The 13247-nt window shown below is 39.2% G+C and overlaps 1 pseudogene; it reads right to left on the minus strand.

The window, feature by feature from the left end:
- Positions 1–12468: 12468 nt before the first annotated feature.
- LOC118538911 (large ribosomal subunit protein uL23 pseudogene) lies at positions 12469–13025 on the minus strand (annotated as a pseudogene).
- Positions 13026–13247: the final 222 nt, after the last annotated feature.

Consider the following 13247-nt stretch of genomic DNA (forward strand, 5'->3'; position numbering starts at 1 on the left):
CTCACAACCTATACTCGCGTTTTCAAAGAGCCCAGTAGACTACCACAGTTGGGGAACACTGATTTTTTTAAGCTCAGGGATTTGTATAGTACAAGGGACTGATAGCCAGTCTTCCTGACTCCAGCCTCAACTTTGTCTAATTCATACAACATTGAGAGGAATCTTGAAATAGAGCTTTCATGCTGCAAATTAATATACGCCCCTACTCTAGAACCAATAGTGACTAAAAGTTAATAGCTCAGACTCTAGGTGCTGGCATTCAGGGTCATCCATAACTCCAGTCTACTTCAGCTAACCTTTTTGCTGAGAACTACCTGCAGTGTATCTCTCTCCCTTCTAGTCCAGCCAAATTCTAGTACTTTCTGTGCAGTTGATAATTCCCTGCAAGAGTTCTTAAATTTTGTATTTTCATTTTCATGTTAAAATCTAAAAAAATGTATATTTTTAAAAGTCTGATTTCTTTGGGTGACCCCTGATCACTGAGTGCTGACATTCACCCTCAGTGCCTGGATTCTTCTATGTACTTAGGATCACATCGGCATCAAGGAGAACATCTTCCATTGTAATGGGCTGATGTGCTAAGAACAGAGACAGGAGCAGAAAACGATGATGACATGTTAGCACTATGTAAAGGCCAGACATCTCTGTGCACTACAGAAGCAAAGGTTTCCTGGTAGTTGGGACAGAGCGGTGTAGCAGGAGAGCTGAGTCATCACATGGCACGCATGTATCAATCTGCCAAAAGCTTGCACCGTGGCATCCACCTTTCAGTGATGTAGGCATCGGTTTGGCTACTGTGAAGCATCATCTGTCCAAAAAAAAAAAAAAAAAAAACTAACCTATTGAAACCAAATATTACTGGTTTAGGAGTCTTGTTAATTGTAAATTTTCTTTGGTTTATAAGTGCTCTAATGCCTTTGGTTATTGTTCCAGTTTCTACGGGTGAGTAACATTTGAATTTAGTGGCTTAAAATAACAACATCTTATTATTCTCTGTCAGGGCTCTAGAAGTTGACTAGGCTCAGCTAGGCCGATCTCGCTCAGGACCTCTCACAGTTACCGTTGGCTGGTGGCTGGGGCTGGAATTATCCGGAGGCTCGCTCACATATCTGATGCCAGAGCTGGGGAGATCTCAGCAGCTGAAGCTCCATGGGCATGTATCTCTAACTCTGTATGATCTCCCCACATGGTCCCATGGTAGCTTCAAGGTAGCCTTACTTCTTATAAGGTAGCTCAGGGCCCTAAAGGGGATAGACAGACTGACAGAAAATAGAGGGAATGACACACTGTCTCACATTTTATAATTTAGTAGCAGATGTCACCCAATCTCCCTTCCACCACATTCTACTCATTAGAAGTGAGGCGCCAGGATCAGCTCACATATGAGGGGAGGAGGCTTAGACACTACTTTTATGGAAGAAGTGTCCAGAATCACCACAGTTACACAGTTCCCTTCCCTTCCTATTTGCTTATCCAGATCCTGTCCTCCTTTGCAATCAGATTAAGAATTCCCCTGAAGACATCTCAGGTTGCTCCCTAAGTCATTTCTCCTTTAATGAAAATCTCACAGCCTGTTGTCTGTACCATAGAGGTAAACCTTTAATTGTTCTGCCTCATGTTTTATTTCTGATGATGGAACAAAAATTGTAACAGACATTATACATATATGATCTAACTGAATAAAGTCCTCGCACCAGTTCTGTAAGGGATGTCTATTAACCCCATTTTATAGATGAGTTCATTGCCCAAGGTCACTTCAGCTCTGCTGGGTCTATTTGACTCCTGAGCCTTTTCTCTTAAGCACTATGCTATGTGCTACTTCCTGTAATTTAAGTCGTATTTGTGGAATATGACTGGGGGGCATAAAGGCAAAAAAAAAAAAAAAAAAAAAACAGGAAAGGGAAAGGGGAAGGGAACCCATAAAAGAGATATACGAAGGCAGTGATGTCAGAGGAATGACCACAGTGACTGCTTCAGAGGCACCCCGGCACCCTGGTCAGCTACTTCCCCCTCACAGCCATGCCAGTCTTTCCCCCTTTGAACTAGCAATCATAAAACGTGCAGACATCTACAGTGACATTTGGAGGACAAAAGCATTTTGCAAATATAAATGCAAAATATGCAGAGTAACCATTCAGAGATGAAAGGTGAGTGGAGAAGCTGAACTCTCTGGCTAAAGTGACTACCACTGATTTATTGCTAAGTTCAGGCAGACCATAAACCCAACACCCATTCCAGTGCACACACAATATGGCCTATCACTCATCACATTTGGTACAATCAATTTAATGTCCTCATTTAAATATCCCTCTGAAAGCGGATCTCTGAAAATGGGACAGATTTGCAGTGTTATCCTCAGCAAATGAATTCCCATAATATGCAGGACCATTTCTGGAGGTTTGCAACTATTTAAATAAGAACTGATAAATAAATTCCATATGAATTTATCGCTGCTAGAATGCTTTACATCACCAGGGGTACTGCAAATTTGCTTTTCATTAACCTAATGAGCAGAATTCAATCGTCAAACAGGACTTGGAAAGTGCCTGCCAATTAGGTGAGGCACCAGAACTCGTCCACTTGGAATCTGAGGCCAATGCATTAGTAAGATTGCACAATGATGAAAATGTATTCAAGTGTCTGGTTATGTCTCCAGTTATATTTATGACATGTGAACTGGGTTGTCCTGCCAGAAATCTGAGAGCTGGTCAGTTTGTGACTGCCCAGGGAGCTAAATTTAAAAGCGATTTTTTAACCAAAATTATTAAGAGAGACCAAGAGGGGTAAAGTAAAATTAAATTGAGGACTGAAGAAATACAGTATAATGGCTGAGAGGGCAACTTTTTGGGCATCTCTTTCTGCCACTGACTAAGCACATGACCTGGAACATCTAACAATACTTCTCTAAACCCGAGTCTCCTCATTGGAAAATTAAAGATAATAATAACAGAATTGTTTTCAAAATTAAATGAGAATGTCTGTAAAAGTGCTTAGAACAGTGCCAACTCACAAAATAAATGTTCAATAAATTATTGTTAATACCAGCATCCGGGAATAAATAAAAATGACATTTCTTCTATCTTCTCTTGGCAACAAGGAGTTTATTTAACCTTTTATGATTTAAAAACCCCTCTAAGACTCTGATGCAAAGCCATGGTCTACTTCTCCAGACAAGTGTGTGTACACACTCGAAATTTTGCAATTTCAGAGGTTCACGGACTTCCTGGGGTCTAAAGAGCTAGGGCCTCCTCTATCTTCCCATTCTCTCTTACTGTCATTTTCAAGTTGTGTGGCTATCCAGATTTTACAACTATTTAATTAGTTGTCTTTAATGCCAGCTTCTGGAAGTAAGAAAAACCAACACTAAAACTGTCAGTGTTTATATTTAAGATTTGAGAAAACTTAAGATCAAGGTAATCACTCAATTAAAAAATTATAGGCAACTCAACAATAGGAAAATAAACAACATGATTGAAAAATGAGCCAAAGACCTTAAATAGACACCTCACCAAAGAAGACCTAAAGATGGCAAATAAGCATATAAAAAGATGCTCCACATCATATGGCATCAGAAAATACAAAATAAAAAACAATGAGCTACCACTACACACCTATTGGAACAGCCAAAAATCCAGAATACTGACAATACCAGATGCTGACAAGGATGTGGAGCAACAGGAATGCTCATTGATGGCTGGTGGGAATACACAATGGTGCAGCTACTTTGGAAGAGAGTTTGGCAATTTCTTACAAAACTCTTTCAGTACTCTTACCATATGATCCAGCAATCACATTCATTGGTATTTACCCAAAGGAGCTGTAAATTTATGTCCACAGATGAACCTGCACACGGATATTTATAGCAGCTTATTCATGATTGCCAAAACCCGGAAGCAACCAAGATGCCCTCTGGTAGGTGAATGGATAAATAACCTGTGATACATTGAGACGATGGAATAGTATTTAGTGCTAAAAGGAAATGAACCATCAAACCATGAAAAGACATGAAGGAAACTTAAATGCATATTACTCAGTGAAAGAAGCCAGCCTGAAAAGGCTCTATACTGTATGGTTCCAACTGTATGTCCTCTGGAAAATGTAAAATTATGGAAACAATAAAAAGATTAATGGTTTCCAGGGGTTAGGGAGGAGAGAGGTGTGACTAGGCAGAGCACAGAGGATTTTTAGGGCAGGGAAACCACTCTACGTGACACATAGAGTAATGGTGATTGCACATCATTATACATTTATCCAAACCCATAGAATGTACAATGCCAACTACACTATGGAAAACCTTGGACTTCGGGTTATAATGATGTGTCAGTGTAGCGTCATCAATTATAACCAATCTAGCACTCTGGTGGAGGATGTTGCTAATGGGGGAGGCCAAGTATGAATAGGTGAGGGGAGAACATGGGAAGTCTCTGTACCTTCCACTCAATTCTGCTATGAACCTAAAACTTCTGTAAAAAGTAAAGCCTATTTTTAAAAAAATTACAGGCTGTTTAAAGCTCATTAGCCCTTTTCCAAAAGAGTGATTCTAAGTTGATGGTATAGAACTCAGAACATACTAGCTCTTAGTAACTGTATTTAAAATGACAGTTCCATTACCAGGACAGTGCTCAGAACATATTTAGCCTATGAGGTTGGTCCTGAACTCATTATCTTTAACCTAATATTCATCCTGCATTTCCCATCTTGAATTTTTGGGTCTATCATTAATTTATTTACCCATTCAGAAATTGTACTAGGCCCTGGCAAGGTATAAAAGAACAAATCAGACCCCACCCTCAGAAGCTTAAACTCTACAGGAGAAAGATAGCTAAACAAAGAAAGGATGGGGGGGGGGTGCTGTAATGAAAATATATACCAAGTGTAGGGTAGTGGGATAAATTGCATAATTTTTCCCTGGTGTTCAAACTGTCTGTCCTTCTCTAAAAGGAGTAAAATCCCTACATCACTGATGTTGGGCTTGGCCATGCAGCTTGCTTTAGCCGAATTTTTTTTTTTAATCTTTGATATATTTTATTACATATTGTATAGTACAGGCTTCATAGAATGTTTCCCAATGTTCTCTACTAAATACATTGCTGAATGAAGCACTGCAAGATACCTGGAGGTCTCCCACATGAGTCTAACTTCTGTCAATACCCATAGAGTTACAAAAGAAATCTGCAAAAGACAGCGAAATGGAGGCGGCCAGTCACTGTGGCCAGCGGGGCTCTTGACTGCTGAACAATGACATTGTCTTCCCCAGGGGCTGATCCACGTCCATGGCTGACAACCCAGAAAAGGCTGGGACCCAAATTTGTACAGAGGTAAGGCCAAGTGGAGAGAAAACAACTCCAGACAACCTAGAAGTCTCCAGCCACTACTTCTTATTCCTGGGTTTTAGCTCTTCAGCTGCATACACAGGAAAATGTAATTTTTCTTTTGGGGATTACAGAATTCATGTCCTTTTGACCAGGCATCGCTAGAAGTATATGCAAATGTTTTCCCATAATGACGGAAGTAGCAAGCTGATATCGATTGATTTAACTGTTTCTGAAGTTTTTAGTTTTGTTCTGGCATTTTTGTCCCAAAAGCTGAATCTGTCATCGGATTCCACAGTCGCTGGGGTGCCAGGAACATGATGGAATGTGATTCCATTTACTGCGTAGATGTCCTAAAATGTGAGTGAGCATGATGTATGTCATAAAAGAGCGGAAGCTTTAAATGCAACCGTGTGTTTCAGATGACCTCCAACTTGTACTTCTGATCTCTGCCATAAGAAAAGCATGCCCTAGGCAACAGCTGCTCCTTCAGTCTAGGTCCATAAGAAGAGTCATCTGTTGCAAACCCACAGTTAACCTACTGTCTGGTGCAGACCTACAGCTCATCCCTCTGCACTCATGTAAATAAGCAAGAGATGAATGTTTGTCATTCTAATTTGGAGTTGTTACTGCAGCAAAACCTGACTGATACTGGTGGGCTTAAAGGAGAGTATACCTATTTCTACCTGGGTATCTGAGAAGAGAGTATGACCAAAAAAAAAAGACTTTGAAAAGCTCAGGATGATAGTAGGTCTGGTATGGAGATTTGTACATGTTTTGGAGCAAGGTACAGAGATTAGGATATCTGGATTGGTAGTGAAGGGCCTAGTATAGCATGCTAAAGGATTTGTACCATATTCTGTAACATGGGACCTTTGAAATAACTTTAAGCAGTGGAGGAAAAGGGGCCAAATTTTGCATTTCAAAAAATTATTGTACCGTGGTTGTGTGGAGAATGTATAGATATAACATCAGTAACAAAGATATTTGTTAGATGTTTAAAACAGTCCAGGTGAGATGCTTGAAGCTGTGCGACATAGCAACCCTGAGCAGACCTGGAGGACATGCAGGGTTGTGATGTGGGGCATCATAGGGGGAACAATTTCAAGGACTAGGACACTGATACAATATGGGAAGTGAGATAAAGAAAGGAATGAAATGGCTCCCAGATTTCTACCTTGGGTGACAGGGTAGATGGTAACACCACTAAGCAGAGTAAGACAAGAGAATGCCAAGGAAGAGGGAAAGGAAAGATAAATCATGTAGTCTTGGACATCCTGTGCTGAGGTGCCTTTGGGATGCCCGGGAGGATGTGCCAACAAAGAAGTCTGAATTGGAAGGAGGTTATCCAAGGAATGCGCCTGTCAGACAAGCGCTAAGGGAGGCAGGGAGAAGCTGAAGATGAGAAGCCCACAGAGGACACAGAGATGGACAGGTTAGAGACATGAGAGTAAAGCTGAGAGGCCGGCACAATAGGAAGGGGTGTGGGCATGAATGCACTGAATCTCCTCTCCCTCCAAACTGAGATGTAAGGTAGCCTAGACAAAAGGTCACGATGCTTCACAAGCCACAGCTACTAAAAGCCATGGATAGAGGGTGCCATGTTGCCATTCCATAAAGCAGCCCACTCACAATCACCTAAGTAAATAAATAAATAAGAGGTGGCCAACACAGTACAGTGGAAAGGGGATGTGTCCCCTTCCTTGCACAAAGAATCCTTGACTCTGCTGTGGTCTATTTGCATTTAAAACACAGTTGGGGGGCGCCAGGTGGCTCAGGCAGTCCGTTGAGTGTCTGCCTTCGGCTCAGGTCATGATCTCAGGGTCCTGGGATGGAGCCCTGCATCGGGCTCCCTGCTCAGTGGGGAGCCTGCCGCTCCCTTTCCCTCTGCCCCTCCCCATCGCTCCTGTGTTCTCTCGCTCTCTCTCAAATAAATAAATAAAATATTTAAAAATAATAAAACAAAATGCAGTTTGGAAGTCAGGTTTTCACATGCCAGGGACATCCATCTTACAAAGCACCACAAAGGAACTTGAGGCTGCTAACTAAAAACAAGGAATTAGCTTGTCACTGATTCCTAGCATTTTGGAGGGGGCAAGGCCAGCCTGGAGTCACCATCAATCGGTTCAGTTATTTAAAGACACGACCTTGCCTAGGTTCTTTCATTCATTTATTTGTTAATATTTTCTCAGTGCCTGCATTGTGCCAGACTAGCAGCTGGGGATACAGTAGTGAAGAATTTGACGGCTTCACCCTCATAGAATGCTGTTCTGGCAGGAGAGATGGGCATTAATCATGCAAATCGACTGATAATGGCTATCTCTGATAGTGATATTAAGGAAGTAAATAGGGATATGCAATAAAGCCAGTGGCCTGCTTGAATCACCTGGAGGGCTTGTTAAAACACAGATTGGCGTGGGGGGGGGGGGGGCGGGGGCGGTGCTTCGGTGATCTGGGGCGGGGCCTGAAAATATGCATTTCTCACAAGTTAATGGGACACTGCTGCTCCAGGGATTGCACTTTGAAAACCAGTGAGATTTTAGGAGGTTTTTTTAGATAATAACAAATAACACGTATGTGGGCTTTGTTGCATCCCGGGTACTAATTTAAGTGATTTGCCTGTGTTAACCAAGTTAATCTTAGTAACAACTTTCTGAAGGGAGACCTAATTGGGTGGGCCCATTTTAGAGCTGGGGACACAGAGATGTTAAGCATGGTGCCCAGGTCTTAGAGCCATTAGGCGCAGGTGCTGTGATTCAGCCCAGCTGCAGGGCCTAAGTGCTGTCTCTCACTGTGGGTCTGGGCGTATGTGCTCTGCAGGTGAGGGACAGCTCTTCCGAGCTGGTGGAGTTTGAGCTGAGACCTATAGAATCAGAATGAGGAGCCATGCAAAGAGCTGGGAGGAGAGCATTCACAGGCAGAGGAAATAGCAAAGGCTAAGACCAGGGGTAGAGAAGAGCTTGAAGAAGCTAAAGGAAGAGTAAAGCAGTCATGTGACTAAAGTTAGAGAAAAACAAAAGCACTGTGACAAAGGGTTGGAGGATTAGGCAGAGGACAGGATCAAATGAACCCCTGCAGGCCACAATAAGAAGTTTGCCTTTTATTTTACAAGCAACAGGAAGTAAAGAAATAATTTTTAGAGTTAAGCCTTTTATTCTGAGAAATAAATGTCAATTCACATGTAGTTGTAAGAAATAATACAGAGGTCCTACATACGCTTTACCCAGTTTCCCCCAAATGGTGACATCTTGTAAATCTATTGAATGTTATCACAACCAGGATAGTCTTAGAGAAAGTCAAGGTAAACATTTCAGTGCCCACAAAGATCCCTCATGTTGCTTTTAATAGCGACACTCACTTCCCACTCACCTTTGCCTGCTCCCCCTCCATCTTCAACTTCTGGCAAGCACTATTCTATAATTGACTTTTATAGTTTGGTCATTTCAAGAATGTTACATAAATGGAATCATACACTGTGTAGCTTTGGGGGATTGCCTTTTGTCACTCAGCATAATTCTCTGAAGAGTCATTCACTTTGCTGTGTGCAATCTGTGGTTTATTTCTTTTTATTGCTCAGTAATACTCCGTGGTAGGATGGACTGCCATTTAAACTGTCACCATTGAAGGACATCTGGTGTTTCCAATTTCGGGTTTCTGCAAATAAAGCTTCTACAAACACTCATGGACAAGTTTTTATATGTCTTCATTTTGCTGGGATAAATGCACAGGAGGACAATTAATAGATCACAAGGTAGTTACATATTTAGTTTTTTAAGAAACTGCATTACTGTTTTCCAGGGTGGCTGTACCAGGGTACATTCCCACTAGCAAAAGTAGGAGTAATTTAACCTCTCTGCATCCTAGCCAGAATTTGGTGGTGTCACTGTTTTTTTATTTTAGCCATTCTGATAGGTACATACAGACATTTCATTGTGGGTTGTTGTTTTTTTTTTAAGATTTTTATTTATTCACTTGTCAGAGAGAGAGAGAGCACAAGTAGGGGGAGTGGCAGGCAGAGCCACCCAGGTGCCCCTTCATTGTGGTTTAATGACATTTTAATAGCTAACAATGGTGAACATCTTTCCGTATGTCTATTGGCCACCTATATATCTTCTTCAGAGAAATGTCTCTTCATGTCTTTTGCCCATGTTCTGATTGATTTGTTGATTTTTTAACTCTTGAGTTTTGAGAGTACTTTATCTATTCTAGATCCTATTCCTTTGTCAGATATGTGGTTCACAAATATGTTCCCCATCTGTTGCTTGTCTTTCGTCTTTTAATAGTCTTTCACGAAGCAGAACTTTTTAATTTTGATAAAATCCAATTTATCAATTTTCTTTTCATGGATTATACTTTTGGGGTCAACTCTATGACTCTTTGTCTGGCCCAAGAGCTTAAAGGTTTTCTCCTATTCTTTTTTAACCATAATTTTATGTTTCGCATTTAAGTCTGTTGTCCGTTTTGAATTAATTTTTGTGTAAGGACTGAGGTTTATGGTGAGGCTCATTTTTTTTTTTTTTTTTTTGCTTATGGATGTCCAATTGCTCCATTTTTTGAAACATCCATTTTTCTTCCATTGAATTGCTTTTGTACATCTGTCAAAAGTCATTTGAATATATTTGTGTGAATGTATTCTGGGTTCTCTATTCTGTTCCATCAATCTATGTGTTTATCCCTTTACTGGTACCACATAGTCTTGATTCAAGAAGCTATCTAACCAGTCTTGAAATCAGGTAGATTGGTTCCTCCCACTTTATTCTTCTTTTTCAAAATTATTTTAACTCTTCTATTTTTTTTAATTTTTCATATAAATTTTTGAACAATCTTGTCTATATCTACAAAAGAATCTTACTCAGTTTTGGTAGAAATTGGGTAAAACCTGTATGTTAATTTGGGGAGAACTGATATTTTTAATATGCTGAGTCTTCCAATCTGTAAACACCATACAACTGTCCATCTATTTTTTTTAATTTTTTTAATCAGCATTTTGTAGTCTTTACCTTACAAGTCCTAAACATGTTTTCTTAGATTTATGGCTAAGTATTTTATTTTTGTTTTTGAGCAGTTATAAATGGTATTGGAATTTAAATTTCAGTGTCCACAGATTCATTGGTAGTAGATTGAAATACAGTTGATTCCTGAATGCTTATCTTGTATCTTGCAACATTGCCGAACTCACTTATTAGTTCTAGGAAGTTGTTTTTGTAGATTCCTTGGGATGTTCTAAGTAGACTGCCATGTCACCTGCAAATAGTACCAGTTTTTTCTTTCCATTTGTACAACTTCTGTTTCCTTCCCTTGCCTTACTGCACTAGCTAGAATTTCCAGCACTATGCTGAATAAGAGTGGTGAGTGCAGACATCTTTATTTAGCTCCTGAACATAGGGAGAAAGCATTCAGCTTTTCACCATTAAGTATAATGTTAGCTGTGGATTTTTTTGGTAAGTACTCCTTGTCATGTTGATGTAGTTCTCTTCTATTCCAATTTTTCTGAGAGGTTTTTTATTTTTTATCATCAATGGCATGGAATACATTTCTATACTGAGGGATGTGATCATGTGATTTTTCTTCATTAGCCTGTTAATATAGTGGATTACATCGATTTAATTTAAAATATTGAATCAGCCTTGTGCCCTACAATAAATCTCACTTGGTCATGGTATATAATTCTTTCATATGTTGCTAAATTCTATTTGCTAATGATGTTTTGTTAAGGATTTTTGTGTCTGTATTCATGAGGGATATTGGTCTATAATTTTCCTTTTTTTATGCTATCTTTGGTTTTGATATTGAAGTCATACCAGCTTTAAAAAATGAATTCAAATGTTTTTCCTCCTATTTTCTGAAAGAGATTATGTAGAATTGATTGTTAATTATTCTTTCCACCTATGGCAAAATTCTCCAGTGAAACCATTTAGGCCTAGAGATTTTGTCTTAGGGGGTTTTAAAATTACAGTTCATTTCCTTAGTAAGTATAGAACTATTCAAATTATCAACTTCATGTTGGGTAAGTTACAGTAGTTTGTGGTTTTTGAGGAATTGGTTAATTTTGTCTAAGTTGTCAAATTTATGTGTGAACAGTTGCTCATAGATTCCCTTATTATCCTTTAGATTTGTGCAAGATCTATAGTCCTATCCCCTGTTTCCTTCCTGATATTGGTAATTGGTTTTTTCTCTCTTTTGGTCAATTTTTTGCAAAAAGTTTGTCAATCTTATGGATCTCTTCAAAGAACCAGTTCTTTCATTGATTCATTGATTTTTTTGTTTCATTGATTTTTCACTATTTTTTAATTTTCAGTGTCCTCAATTTCTACTCTAATCCGTTATTTTATTCTTTCTGCTTTCTTTGGGCTTCTTTTGCTTTCCTTTTTCTACATTCCTGAGGTGGGAACTTATATAATGTATTTGAGACTTTTCCTTTTTTTTTTTTAATGCATGTTTTTAGTATTGAAAACTTCCCTCTCCATACTGCTTTAGCTATGTCCCACAAATTTTTACATGTTGTATTTTCATTTTCATTCATTCAATGTATTTTTAAAAATTTCTCTTGAGACTTCATCTATCCCATGGATTACTTAAAAATGTGTATTTAGTTTTCAAGTATTTAGAGTATTTTCCTGCTATCTTTCTTATTGATTTCTATTTTGATTCCAGTGTGTTCAAAAAACACACTCTGTATGATTTCAACTATTTTAAATTTGTTAAGATTTGTTTTATGATCCAAGATATTATCTATCTTTGCATATGTCCCTTGGATACTGCTGTTGTTGGGTGGAGTATCTTGTAAATGTTGCTTCAATCCTGTTGCTTGATAATGTTGTTAGGACTCTTCTATATCCATACTGATTCTCTGTCTGGTTATCCTATCTGTGCTGAAAGGCATAGTGAAGTCTCCAACTGTAATTGTGAATTTGTCTGTTTCTCCTCTCAGTCCTGTCAACTGTTGTTTCATATAGTTTATAGATCTGTTGTTTGGTGCATACATACTTAGGATTACTATGTCTTCTTGATAGGTTGACCCTTTTATCATTATATGATATCCCTCTCTGTCTCTGGTAATTTTCTTTGCTTTGAAATTGACTTTATCTGGTATTAATATAGCCCCTCCTGCTTTCTTTTGATTAATGTTTTCATGGCCTATCTTTTTCCATACTTGCCTTTATTTATTTAATTTTTTTTTTTTTGGTGAAAAAATTTATATTTAGATTTAGCCAGCTGGACTCAGTTTAGATGATTCCAATTTTGTTGGCAACATCCAAAGCATCGTAGTCAGGAGCCAGTTGAACATATGCCTTCTTCTCTCCATCAGGCCTGATCAAGGTGTTGACCTTGGCCATGTCAATGTTGTAGAGCTTCTTCACAGCCTGTTTGATCTGGTGCTTATTGGCCTTGACATCCACAATGAACACAAGTGTGTTGTTGTCTTCTCTTTTCTTCATGGCTGACGCAGTTGTCAGGGGGAACTTGATGATGGCATAGTGATCAAGCTTGTTTCTCCTGGGGGTGCTCTTTCGAGGATATTTGGGCTGCCTCCACAGACGCAGTGTCTTGGGTTGTCGGAATGTAGGTGACGTGCGGATCTTCTTTTTTTGTGTGACTGTAGACGCCTTTCAGCACCACTTTCTTGGCCTTCAAAGCCTTTGCTTTGGGTTCAGCTCTGGGAGTGGTAGGGGCTTCCTTCTTAGCCTTCAGCACCATCTTTGTAAAAGGGCACTACTTGCCTTTATTTTTATATTTGAAATGAGTTTCTTATAGGCAGCATACATTGGATTATGGTTTTTAATATACTCTATCTCTGTCTTTTAATTTGTGCGTTTAGATTGCTTGCATTTATATTTTTTATTATTTTATTTTTTAGATTGCTTGCATTTAATGTGATTATTGACATATTAGGACTTAAGTTGTCTACCCTGGGAGAAGGGGGTACTTCTTGTT

This window comes from Halichoerus grypus, chromosome 12 (genome assembly GCF_964656455.1).
Source record: "Halichoerus grypus chromosome 12, mHalGry1.hap1.1, whole genome shotgun sequence".
Lineage (NCBI taxonomy): Eukaryota > Metazoa > Chordata > Mammalia > Carnivora > Phocidae > Halichoerus > Halichoerus grypus.